The 13,960-nt window shown below is 36.0% G+C and overlaps 1 long non-coding RNA gene across 1 annotated transcript in view; it reads left to right on the forward strand.

Moving 5' to 3' along the window:
* LOC148952346 (uncharacterized) overlaps positions 1-9,025 on the forward strand; it is a 120,536-nt gene extending 111,511 nt beyond the window's left edge. Inside the window, exons 2-4 of the long non-coding RNA XR_016141768.1 lie at positions 2,845-2,927; positions 3,980-4,046; positions 8,790-9,025. This is a non-coding gene — a long non-coding RNA (uncharacterized LOC148952346). The remainder of the gene's footprint in view (positions 1-2,844; positions 2,928-3,979; positions 4,047-8,789) is intronic.
* The last annotated feature ends 4,935 nt before the right edge of the window (positions 9,026-13,960 follow it).

Genomic DNA, 13,960 nt, shown 5'->3' on the forward strand with positions numbered 1-13,960 from the left:
GGCTATTTGTGGAATCATAGCCTATTAGCGGGCAAAAAGTCTTGGAGCTTAAGAGGACCGCCCAGACTCATTGGTTTTACGCAGTCCGCTCTATTTCGAATATGAAGGTAAGATTTGATTGTATTGTTGCTGTGCCTGCCACAGTCTCTGATAGTTCCAACGGCGAGGCAGCGTGTGAGGTGAAAGGACTACTGGACTAAATAAGCCATCAGACAAATATAGAAAAAGTGTGGCGGGCAGGGGGGTGGGGAGTAGGACCTATCTATAATATTTTTCTATGTAGCATAAAATATTAAATTCTCACGCCTACCGCACAGAGGTGGAAAAAGCAAGGCGGGTCAGGAGCCCCACCAGTAAATTTCTTTGAGAAGGGAGGGGTGGCCGATGCTACTAAGAACTTTGTTTTCAGGGATTTTAAATGCAATATTTCTCTTTTCTGTTTATACAGTGTATTTACCAATCATTGAATCCTATATTTGAGGTTATGACGGCTTCAGACACATAGAAGATGAAAAGTCTAAAAGAATTTCCATTCGTATGCGCAATAATACCCCTCTTTTGCAGAATTTACCATAAATTCTGTAGCAGAAATATGAATAAGGACTTATTGGCCAAAAATACTATTTGTGCGAATTTTTACAGCATATTAAAATTTTGTCCAAAATCTAAATTGCAATCCAACATTTCAATTCTTAAGCAGAAAAATTAAAAAAGGAGGGCGTTACTAATCCATTTAAATCATCGATATATCCATTTTAAAAACAACAAAACAAACGTTTAAGGGGCCGAACCCCACATCATATTTTGGTTTCCTGGGCATGATTTGGAGAACAATCAGAAGTAGTATTTTATTAAACTAGTTTTTCAACTGAAAGTAGGGAACGGCCTTAAAACCTAAAAGGCACATAAATAATTTTTTATATAAAGGGGCTGTCTTCTTTTTAACTCTTTGCTCTTTATTCTGAAATTTGACTTTTCGTCCAAATTTTTGACAGTTCCATTGAATTGGAAAGAGAAGTTTTTTCGAAGCACTTAAAACCTTTAGCTTAATGAGCAAGGAGTTTAGAAGGGGGCAGTTCCCCTTATATACAGAATAATTTCAGTTCATTCTAAGTTTTAAAGTTGCTCCCGACATTTAATTGTTTTTTTTATTTTTTTAATCATATTTCTGTTCGTCAAAAAAGATCAGTATGGCAATGCTCTCGGTCTGGTTTTTGATGGGTTGCTAAGCTTAGAGAAAAACATTTTTTGGAAGGTAATGACAAAAGTATGTCAAGTAAAGTAAAATATATATATAATGGAAAAAGTAAAGTAAATGCAAAAATACACAAAACATTAGTCTACTTATGAAAGATAAAATAGGAACTCCTAGCATTCAATTCTATTAAGCACCGAAGTGTTGAATGGACATTATTTAACAATATCAACATTTTTAAACTTGCTTGTCAAACACCGATATATTTTAAGCTTTCAGACTCTGTAATTATAAAAAGTAAAGTGTTTTCAACATAGTCGGTTCAAAGTAAAGGATTCAAACTAATATTGAGAAAATCAAATAAGAATTTCAGTGTTTGGTGTTATTGAGAAATGCTGCAATCGTTGAACATTACTGAGTAATATTGATTATCATTTTCATTTAATTAACTGGGGCATTAGAGTCACTCCTGGTAAAAAAAAAGGAATAAAGAAACGCAAAAACATACATACAATCTAGGAGACAATTCAACATAAAACATTTATTATCATATTGCTTTCAGATATCGGCTAAACGGTATTCGGGCTTGCTCAGTTTGACGGCATATTTTCATCCCCCTTAATATTATCCCCTGTTAAGTTGTTTTCCTTCTTTTTCTATAATTATACGAACTTTCTTGTGCACTAATAACTTGGGATGTTTGCTTAAACTCGAAACAAATACATATTTGGAATAAAAAGCTAGTTCTTTGATTTAATGCTATCAATATTTAGGTTCTTGTGCTTTCGTTATTGATAAGGATCGCTATTTACCTACTAGTCATCACTACGAAGAATTAATTATTATTTTTTTTTTTACTTCAACCAAGTTATATAGAATAAAATAATTGTCGAAAACCGGAAAAGGGTCATTCCATCACAAATTAGAACTCATATTGCTCCTATTTAGGGCTAACACCCACTGGCGGGCAGCCGACCATGGGCCAACACACAATTTTCCATGGTTTTCCTACTCCTCTCTCTTTCCTTTGGTTTCCTCAAAATTACTTTAAAGTCTCCGGTTTCCAGGGGGTCAAAGGGTCCACCCCTCTGCAGGCACCCATGGCAATATATACTAGTTTTTATTACATGTGTATAATAATTGCAATTAAAAAGGATATATCCGATTTTTTCAATGGAATTTTTAAAATTTCCAGCCGTCGGAGCCTAACAGAAAGCATGCTATCCACGGTTGGGTGGGATGATGTCGTAAAGAAAGACTTAAGAGAAATGGGAACTTCTTGAGAGGGTGTAAAGAGGGAGGCTTTGAAAAGATTAGGATGGAGGTGGAGTATGCATAGCTGTGTTGGCCCCAGATGGCTTGGTGCTGCGGTGAGCAGTTAATAGTAGTAGTAGTAACGGTACTTGTGTCTTAAAGCCACCACACTCAAGTTCTCTTGAGATTCTGTATCGCGAACATGAGACAATAACCGGTTTTCATGATCTTTATACCAGACAATATTAGTTTCAGCTCGGTGGGAAACCACATTTTAGCTCTATTATCAAATATTCCATCCAACTGGAAAGACATGTTTTCAAGCAGAAAACTTTGCAAGTTTTGTTATATCATGAAAGAATATCCAAATCTCTATACCCCTTTTCTTTTTATAGACAAAGCATTACTTCAAGAACTCAGAACCCTCAAAGCTGATTGTGAGAAGTCTAAGGAGTTCCTTGAAGAGGAGTATAAAACAGTGAGTTTAAATTTGTAGTAAAGAGAGGTTATACTTGTTGTAAAAGCTCTCATCAGTGTTTTATGTTTTAGGATCATTTTTTTTTTATAACAAAAATTAAAATGCTTAAACTATTTCAAGATTCTTTTTAACTGTGAAAATCTATTCAAGTATCCTCCTTTAAGTTACTTTTTTTGTTTGGATTTTGTGCATGTCTGTGTACCGAAGCTTTCTCTTTTTTTTGCTGTTGCAAAGCTGTGATTTTTGGATCGTTTGCATGCCTTTGCACCGATGGCTTCTCTTTTTTTGCTGTTGTAAAGCTGATATTTTTGAATTGTTTGCATCTGTGCACCAATGGCTTCTTTTTTTTCATTATTTATACCATTCAAGGAGAATACATGTTTACTTGTTTACATATTCTATGTTCTCTATATGATGATCCGCATAATGATAGAAACAAAAATTATGTTAGACGCACGTCCAAGGGCTTAACCAAGTAAGATTAAAGGTTTTTTTTTCATAGACTACAGTTTATTAGCTGTGCTCTGACGGAATGTGAAGAAATATATTATTTGGAGTCTTCTTTATTTTATTTTTTTAAGTTCTGGATCGTTTTGGTAAGAAATTAAAACACATTTCCAAATAACGATAGAATTTTACTTTAACAATTAGTAATAACAAATAAATTTTTATAATTTTTGTAAACAACAGATTTTTCAAATTAATTTGGCTCATTTGCTCGGAGCAAATGCTTGTCTTTCACTTCTAGGCCTCAATATACAATTGATATACTCTCACTTTAAGTCTTTGAACTTTTTGCACAATTGCCATAATATAGTATATTTCCAAGGTATCGGGTCATATTATGACCTGCATCAAATAGCTTGAACCTTTGGCTCTATAGTACCATTGAACTGGTCTTGGAGAATTAGGCTGTTTACATAGATTGTGTCATATAAATGTGATGTCAAAAAAAATTTAGTGTTATTATAATATCTGTTTTAGATACAAATTTCTAGAACGTTCTAAAAACTGTAGAACGATGTCTGATCAATCTGTTTACTTCATTTCAGCTTGGAAGAATTGCTGTCACCTATATAGATAAATATGAAAAGCTGGAAATCAAAGGTAGTTCTAATGGTGAGCTTTTTGTTTTGATTTTATCTATTTTTAGGAGTTATGGGTTATTACATTTCTTAACATTGGATATGATTGTCTCTTACTAGGTTGCTAGCTACTGCTGCAACCCGGATCAATTTCCTTTAAAACGAGCCATTGAACACCGCTCTACGATTTTCCAGTGCCAAGCTATCTGTGAAAAAGAAAAAGAAAGAAAAAAAAGATGCCGTTTAGGCAGAATGCTGTAGTATCTGCCACTTTCTTGATTTTCAAGTCAATATATTTTCCTTGCTGTTCAAGCAAAGGGACAGAAAGTTTCCTATATAGGGGTTTTGGACAAGGCGGTTCTTATAGTGTCCTTTTTGTTTTGATCCAACTCTATTTTTAGGAGTCATGGGTTATTATATTTCTTAACATTGTACATTAAGGAACGAACTGTAGCCCCTTTTAACAGAAGCAATAAAAGGAATCATTAAATGCATGATTATTTTATTTATATTCCTTAAGAAATCATCATAAGTAAAAATTTTCCATACTGGAAATTGAACTCGAGCCGACTGGATGAGAGCCAGCTATGCCAACCACTAGACGATGTAGGATATATTAAAGTATCTTATTAATGAAGTTTATGTTTAAGAATATCAAACAGTTCGTGGTACCGAACTGTAATTAAGATGTAATAAGGAACGAACTCTTACCTATACTAACCTGTATAGGCAACTTAATTATAGTATAGGCTTGAACAGTTATATTTAAAGGCAATATATTAAAAATTCCCTCCAACATGGAATCGAACCCCAGTCACCTGAGTGACAAGCGTGTTATCATTTAAGATCGATCATTATCACAAAGTGATTTGAACTCAAATGACAAGGCCGTGTCCACAGGACCGTGGTAACTTCTAATATAAATATACCATTTAGTTTATCGTGTCTAAGATGTAATAAAAATGTGTGAAAATTATCCGATACGATTTTGGAGCAATTAACTTTTTCTTCTCTTCTATTATTTTATAGAATAAACTATATAAGAAACATATTTATTCTTTTTAGAAATGTCTAGTAAAGAACAAATTGATCAAATTGACATTTGACAAATTGACAAATTGAATAATTAGTTTTGCTTATCTGTTTTAACAGTTCAGCATGGACGAACATTGAAGAAGAAGCAATGGAAAGGCTGGCATCAGAATTATGATATTGTGCAAATACTTCAAAAAAAAAAAATGAAAGTAAGGCCATTTTTCGTTCTAATATCTCTAATCTGTATTCCTCTACTGCTCTTTCTCCCCTTCTCTAACCGTAAAAGAATAAAGCTTGTTGCGTCATTTCAGTAATTTTTGTGGTTGTCCTCCAATCTCTCTTGAACATTCCCTTAAGATACCTTGGAAGTTTCAGCCTAATACCCTCAGCCCTTCTTTATATATTGTTGATATTCCCTTTTCACAACCAGCAAGGACAAAGTGTATTTTCATTGGATTTGGCGTCTCTCAACATTTCCTTAAAATTTCATCGTAATAGCCTGCCTTAAGCTTTTTTGGAGGTTCAGGATAAAATATGCCATCTTTCCTTGATAAAAGACCTTATACGTTAACAATGGGCAACTTGCATAATTTGAAGCCTTTACCCCTAGGGGCTAGGGGGTTGTCAATCCCGGAGGCATAGTTATTTGAACTTTTGACTATTTTGAACAAAATGGCTGTCTCAAAATTTTGATTGGATCAATCTGGGGAAAAAGGGTATGTGTGTGTTTGTTGGGGAATAAAAATTAAATTTTAAAATATTATCTATTTTTTTTACGAAAAACTGGCTGTAACTTTCATATGTTTTACAGGTTTAGTGCCTTATCCGGGTTGCAGTGGTAGCTAGTAACCTAGTAAGAGACGATCACGTCCAGTGTTAAGAAATATAAAAGCCCATAACACCTAAAAAAAAGAGTCAGGTCAAAACAAAAAGTACACCATTAGAAAGTGGCAGCTACTACAGTATTCTGCCTAAACGGCATCTTTTTTCTTTTTTTTTCTTCCACAGATAGCTTGGCACTGGAATATTGTAGAGAGTTGTTCAATAGCTCATTTTAAAGGAAATTAAATGGGGTTGCAACCTTTTGTAATTAAAACAAATAATTTTTAAAATAGAATCAATTTTTTACGTAAAACAGCATATTTCATGTTAAAGATTGATCAATGATGTCATAATCTTGTTACAGTAAAGAACAAACTTCCAGCCCATAGTGACTAAAATAAGATTATAATTTTATGTTAAAGGTTGATCAATGATGTCATAGTCGTAGGTTGTAGCCAGGTCGTCTCTTACTATTCAAATTAAGAAAAAGCCATACGCTTTTCCTGTTTGTAATACAGTAAGGATTTCAGTAAAGGTACGACAATAATAATCCTCAATGACAGAAATGACGACAGCAGCAATGAAAATGATGATGACGGTGTAGCTAATTCAGGAATGATAACTATTATCTCGAGCAGTCTTAGTAGTAAAATATCATTTCGAAAACAAATTTATCGTAAGTTCGGAAAATAGCCTTAAACTTCTCGTAAATGGCGTCAGATCGAAACAAAGAAAAACGCCATTGGAATGGCCTCTTGCCTAAAACCTTGTACAGGAATCCTATGTCCTTGGCTTGAACAACAAGGAAAATCACTTTTGCCTAGGTAGTACTGATGTGTTCTCTTTTTCTTCTTCTTTTCCTTCTATACTGCAAGTGGGGCCCTGGAAAATCAGAGAAAACTCCTTCTAGTACCTTTTGTAACTAACAAAACACAATCTTAAACATATAATTTTGGTCAAAAGCTATATCTTTATATAAAAGACGGTATAACACATGTAGCAATTGAAAAGACATGATATAAAACATGTATCTTTTGAAAACTACTTTTCTGCGGTATGATGTCATATTCGAGTGATTCCGCTACCGGAATTCTTTTGGTTTGTTGTTTGCTAGATTCCAACGAGGATAAGCCGAATATTTTTTTTTTATTGTGTGATATACAAATAAAATAAAAAATATGTTCACTGCGTACAAAACGTAAAAAAACGAAACGTGATACATAGCTACCAAAAATTAACACGTTTAAAGAAACACTTGTTAGTGGGATAATATATACGAAGTGTGAAACTTTCGAATGAGGAACAATTTTTGGCGAAGGATTCTCTTGCCATAAATTAACTACTAACGATAAAAGATTTTATTATTAAACGCCTTACGCGGTTATGTCGATCAGAGTCAGTTCTTGTTATATTAAAAGGTAAGGAACATATAAAATATATATGTTTATATGTTTATCACTGAACATATAAAAATCACAGCCATTGGCATAAAATTTTGATTGGATGTGTTTGGGGAAAAGGTGGGCGTGAAAGGGGGGGTTAGTTGCCCTCCAATCACTTTCGATTATTAAAAAGTATTGAATTTCCAATTGAATGAGCCCTTTTTCAAGTTTCTAAGACAAAGTTTTCAATAAAAGCCTTATATGCCCCTAGGGCATAACTTGTAATCCTTACCCTTAGGGCTGTGGGGGAGTATTATCCTCTTAGATATAATTTCCGGACCTTTCAACTACTTTGAACAAAAAGGCTATCTCAAAATTTTGATTGGATTTGTTTGGATAAATGGTGGGCGTGGAAGGGGTGTTAGTTGCCATCCAATCACTTTCGACTATTAAAAAGGGCACTAGCCATTTCAGTTTCCAATCAGATGAGCCCTTTTTTAAGTTTTTACGACAACGCTTTCTATGAAAACCTTATTTGCCCCCTGGGCATAATTTATAACCTTTGCCCTTAGGTCTCTTCGGGGGGTGGTCATCCTCAAAGACCTAGTTTCCAGAACTTTCAACAACGTTGAACGAAATGGCTATCTCAAAACTTTGATTGGATGTATGTGGGGAAAAGGTGGGCGTGAGAGGGGGACTAGTTGCCCTCCAATCACTTTCGACTATTAAAAAGGGCACTAGCCCTTTTTTCCAATCGAACGAGCCTTTTTGAAGTTTCTGCGACAACGCTTTTTATAAAAAAAACTTATATACCCCAGGGCATAACTTACAACCCTTGCCCTGAGGACTGTGGGGGAGTGTCCTCCTCAAAAATGTAATTTCTATCTGGAAATTAACGACGCTGAAAAAAATGGCTATCACAAAATTTTGATTGGATATGTTTGGGGAAATGGTGGGTGTGGAAGGGGTGTTAGCTGCCTTCCAATCACTTTTGACTATTGAAGGGGGCACTAGCCATTCCAATTTCCGATCGAATGAGCCCTTTTTGAAGTTTCTACGACAACTCCTTCGATACGAAGTGTCCCGGTATGGAAAAAAAAAATATAAATACTACATTGTGCCAACATCGTTCTTTACTTAGGCACCGCGATTGCGCTGCCTATGATATACCAAATTAAAATAAAAATATAATACTTCAGAAAAAACTTGGACTATATATTTGCCCATTAGGGGGGTGGGGGTAAAGTATAGCTGGTCTGCATGCCTTGTGTATTAGGTACAATTATTCTGCATATTATGTAGTAAGGATTGTTTTCTAACTTCTCACTGTCCAAATACGTACTTCCCCCCCCCCCCCCCCCCCTAAATGGCCAAATATATAGCCCAAATTATACATTTATTGTCACTTCTCTTTGTCTTTTCTCGCGCTGCTCTGGAAGAAACTAACAAAAAAAAAAACAGTTCTATAATGAGTCATTGAATGAACAACATTAGGTAGGGCGTATATCATACAAGTAACTCTTTTGTTTTTGTTACAGAATCGGAAACCTTTTGAAGATTATGAAGATGAAGATATTCAATAGACGCGAAGAATTCAATGCTCTTTGTTGTGTGTTTTAGGTTCCATTCCTTCATTCATAGTAATTTCACATGATTTCAAATTCGGAATTCTATATGAGTTAATTTTTGCTTGTTCTAAATTTCAAAATTGCTCTATTTTCCATGCGAAAATATTTTCTTTTATTTTGGAACATTTATTTCTTGTAAATATAGATGGCGGGTTTGCAGCAAACAATAGGAAATAATTTCTTCGTTCGAATACTGCGAACTGGTTTACACTCAGAAGTACGGTTTACCATCTGGTAAAAAAGAAAGAAAAAAAATCTTATAAAGTTGCTTATACTACTTCCGTGGTTTGTTTGTGGAGTAGCAATTGTATATACTGGTTTTAGTTTTTTCTCCAGTTATTCTTTTATGATTTCAGATTTCTACTTTTTCTTCAATTCATTCATGGTTTAAATTCAGTCTTTCTTAGCGCTGAGGACACCGACAGGCGAAATATTTGTGTGATTGTTCTTCTTTTTCTAACTACTGGTCATACTACTACTACTGCAAAAACTCTGCAGCACTAAGCCACTTGAAACCAACACAGCTACGAACACTTCTCCTCCATCCCAGTCTAATTGAAGTCTAACCCTTGTTTCTCCGATCCGTTGATCTTGAAGATTTAATCTGAATAGAGATTTGCACCCCCTCTTTTCCCTTCTTTTCTTAACTTTCTTCTTTCTTCTTTGTCAACTTTCTTCTGCTAATAGTAATTCTGCAACTTTCTTCTGCTTTCAACTTGTAAGTTTTTTTTCTGTTTTTGGAGTCCACAAACAAAAAGCAGATTCTTCCGATGCACATAATGACTTGCTTTTTTAGAGTTCAAGTTACTATTGACAAGGGATGGTATTTATTTACTGTTTATTATTTTTGGACGGTTTTATTCGCTTATTCATTTCAGTGAGCTTGTAAATGAACAAAACTATCACAATTTCCAATCCCAAGCTCAAAGCAATGAATCTGCATATTCTCCTGCCAGGAAGGTGTGCTGTAAAGAGGGCGTTTGGGCCCGCCCCATCATGAAAATATAAGATCTTTATGTTTGTTGAATATATGCTGCTTTTTCGCATGATTCACCTGCTTTTTATGCTCCTCTAACAAGTCACTCTTGGAATACATTCTTTTGTATATTCCTGTCTCGTGTAATATATTGTTTCAAATTACTTCAAATTATAGCTGCTAGGAAAAATTATCAGGCTAATCTCCATGTCCTACTACCGATTTTCTCTAGTTTACATTCAACTAATAATCTCGCATGAAACAATGGCCTAGGAATAGCATTTGGCTGAGGCTCAGGATTCTTGACTCCACCCCTTAACGACTCAAATATTCATAAAATGCGTCTTGGAGAGGGAAAAAAATATGAAAGTGGGCGATAGAGTTGAGAAAATGGACCAGAACGAGTCTAAAACCCCCCTACTCCCTTTAAGAGAATTAATGGGTATTGTTGTTAGTATGTTTGTGAGATAACATGTGGTTCTTTATCCCAATACGCAGAAAAAGCAATAAAAAAATTGCATTAGCTCCTAGATAAACTTGAATAGGAGTTGCATATCCTGCTGGCAAAGAAGCTACTTAGATAGAACGTTTCTTGTTTCTAATTCTACTGAGAGTATAATGACATCCTGTTTTATGGTTTTCTTAAGAGCTTTTGGAACTCAGATTACGCTCATTTCTTTTCAACGGTTTAACAGGTGTGAAAATGTTTTTTTTGCAAATCAGATTTTGAAATTGACCAAAATGGTACAGTTAGCCTTTTTTCAAGGACTTGGAGCGATAAATTGCAATGTAATTTTAGTACACTTAACTCAGCTGAATTTTTTCATTTCATCCTGAGAAATAAATTCAGTGTCACTTTTATGCTTAAAGTTCATAAGAGACATTTTATGACTTTACTGGAAACCATAAAAATGTCGGTTAATAATTTTTTCAATCGAATCTTGAAATTCCCGGCACTTGTCGGTTATTGGAAACACATTCAAGAATTACGCTTAGGCTACATATCAGAAAACTGGTTTGATAGCTGCAAAAACAAGTGACAGATGATACAATGCATTGGATCTAGGCAGAATGCATTGGGCCTGTATAAATTGGCCTATATATTTGTACATTAGGGGGGGAGGGGGTTAGGTTAGGTTGGGTTAGGTTTCCATGATTTTGTTTCTAAAGTATTATTTTATCATCATGTTTTGTTATATTTCATTACTTCACTTCTTGGGTGTGTTTTTTAACACAGCATATAGATTATAGGCAGTATGATCTTTCCCTATCTCACCCATTATAAAAACCCGGACCAAGGTGCGAGTGCTCCAGAGAACGTATAAACATAAGTGATATTAGATCTTTTTGCGGGTAGACAAGTCAGATTTCTGTTGAACTCGAAACTTGGCTTCAACGTCGGAACACTAAATTTTGAAGAAACTAATTTTAAATTAATTTATTCCAATCAGGCACGTACGCAGGAGTTTGTTTCGGGGGGGGGGGCAAATCCTTCAAATCCCTTATTCTGTGAGAGAAATCAGAAAATTATGGGAAAATAAAAAATAATAGTGAGATTTCTGGGGGGGGGGGGGCCCCGGAGGCCCCCCCCCCTGCGTACGTCCCTGATTCCAATACATATATGAAAATCGGTAATTAGTAGTGCAATGTTATTATTAGATGTTTTTAGGAATCAAAAGTAGGTTTCGAAGTCTCAAGTTGGTTCCAAAGGCATTTTGAGAAAGTTTCTGCCAAAATACGTGTTCCAGGGTAATTGGACCGCTGATGGCAGATCAAATGAGAGGAGCATTTTGTACGCGCTAATGCAAGAATAAGTAGGAGGAGCTGTTTGTTCGCACCGAGAATGGAGAGCCAGAAATTATCTGCGGTAAACTTATTGCTGTATCTTTATGCTGTGGTTTCCAATAACCGACAAGTACCAAATTCCCTAATATGATCCATTTAGCTGATAACACTCCATTCATGCATGTAAGCTGGAATTTACTGGTGTTGGGGGGGGGGGCAAAAAAAGGTATTTTATACGAAAAACACAGGAAATTATTGGGGAGAGTCGTAAACAATTCGAGGTTTCAAGAGGCAGGGCTTCAATGCTCCCGTTTCTTTGCGCATGTCTTACTACATTTCTGCAAAAATATGAAATGGCGGACATAAATTGACATTAAAAGTTTTTGTGACCCAACATCTATTCAATATTTCAGGAGTAGCTCATTATATACAAATCAATAAATTAGGCTAGATATTAGTTTTACATTAGTTTTGCAAGCTAATGTTGAATTTAATCAATATATTAAGCTAGACATTAATCTTACATTAGTTTTACAATCTAATGTTGAAGTGAATCAATAAATTAGGCCGGATATTAGTTGGCCGCCCCTGCCCCGCCTTGCCAAAGGGATGGTAAAGCTTTCATTGCAGCCCAAAGCGATTGTCAGACTACTCCCTTACCAGTTTTAACCAGTGTTGCCAATTGTCAGACTGATTTTCTGCTAGGAACTAAAGATGCCAGTACCCAGACGGATTTTGAATCTAATTGTGAGCCTTCTAATGATGCCTCCTGCCAGACGGAAAATTTTCCTTGTGACAATTGTGATTCCAACCCCCAATGTTACCCTTCCCTCCCCTCTCTTTTAGTGCTGAAAAAAAAAAACTCGAGGTCATTACTAACGAAATTTAAACTTTCATTGATCTTAGGGGATATAATTAAGAACACACTTAACTCTGTGAATACAAATAAAAGAAAAAAAACACCAATTTGAAACCAACTGCAATTCAATCCACAAACCAGTGTTGCCACTCCACCGGTACCGCTCCGTGGCGCCGGCCTTTTCAAAAAGTGGCATTTCCACGGCATCCTTGAACCAAAATACGGTAAAAACTGCGGCATACCCGAAATTCTCGGAAAAGCTCTGTGTTGTATTTTTGAGAGAGAAATGGTGAAAAATATCGCTTTAATATGAATGTTGATTCAGTGTCAAGTAAAGTGTGGTGAAGATCTGTCATAAATTTGAGAAGACACGTGCTGTCTATCCTTCTTTTCAGCGGTGAAAGGTAAGCATGGTCAGCTCAGTCCGTGAACACACATTTAACGTTCATCGTTTTCGTCAAGCACGCAACAGAAGTAAAAGTGCAAAGGTACCACAGCAGGGAAAGTCCACGGTGGGAAAACCGCATAAATGTGAAGTGAATAGTGAAGAAATTAAAAGCGATTTTCTCGTTGGGCCTTCGAGCCTATCCAATAGAATAATTGATGGGTAACTAGATTCTCGTATCTCAACCTTTTTCGATTAATGTTTAATGAAAATCAATATCAAAAGCTTCAAGAAGGAACATTCAGATGAATAATATAAGACAAACAGACGAGATTAATCGGAATCGGACTAATCACATGTGTCACAAACAATATCTTTGGCCAAACCATACACAATGCTTTGGTTCAAAACGTTACAGTCACGAGAAGAGGCACTAGCCTTCACTTCGAGTACACGCTTGACTAGTCCGGGTTCTAGCTCTAGCACTCACTTGCCCGAGTCAAGCCCTCCTTTAGAATTGCGCTTAAGGCCAAACTTGGTTTTCAGTGTTGCCGAAAGAGTCACTTCACTCAGTCGGTTTCGCTTATCAGCTTTCACTTCCTTGAGCAAACTGAAGAGACGCTCGGCAATAACATTTGAGAAAGGGAGTGAGAAAAAGTACTGAACCATTTTCCCGACATTTGGGAACATCTGACTACCATTTGGTGACTTCGTTTGCAAGATGTGGCGCCAGTAAAAGACAATGTCCATGCCATCTACGTCAGGGAGATCAACAGTACTAGGTAGGGCCACACTCGGTATAGACCGCCATTCCTGCTCTAGCTTTGCTTTATTCCAAAGCGCAGAATCGTAGTAGTCGAAGAACTGACGAAGACTAGGAACTTTCAGTTCATAACTAGAGCTTGGGGTAAGCAAGTGTACCAGGTCGTAGATCTTTTCAGAGAATGGAAAACGGTCAAGAATTTGTTGAACAGCTTCGACGTAGAAATCCCTCGCGGAGCGACGAATTCGGAGACTTTCCGCTACAAAACGGCCACTGGTAACTTCTCTCGTTTCGAGCAACACAAGGAAATCGT

This window comes from Artemia sp. Qi Xiang Cuo, chromosome 5 (assembly GCF_049724085.1).
Source record: "Artemia sp. Qi Xiang Cuo chromosome 5, ASM4972408v1, whole genome shotgun sequence".
Classification (NCBI taxonomy): Eukaryota; Metazoa; Arthropoda; class Branchiopoda; order Anostraca; family Artemiidae; genus Artemia; species Artemia sp. Qi Xiang Cuo.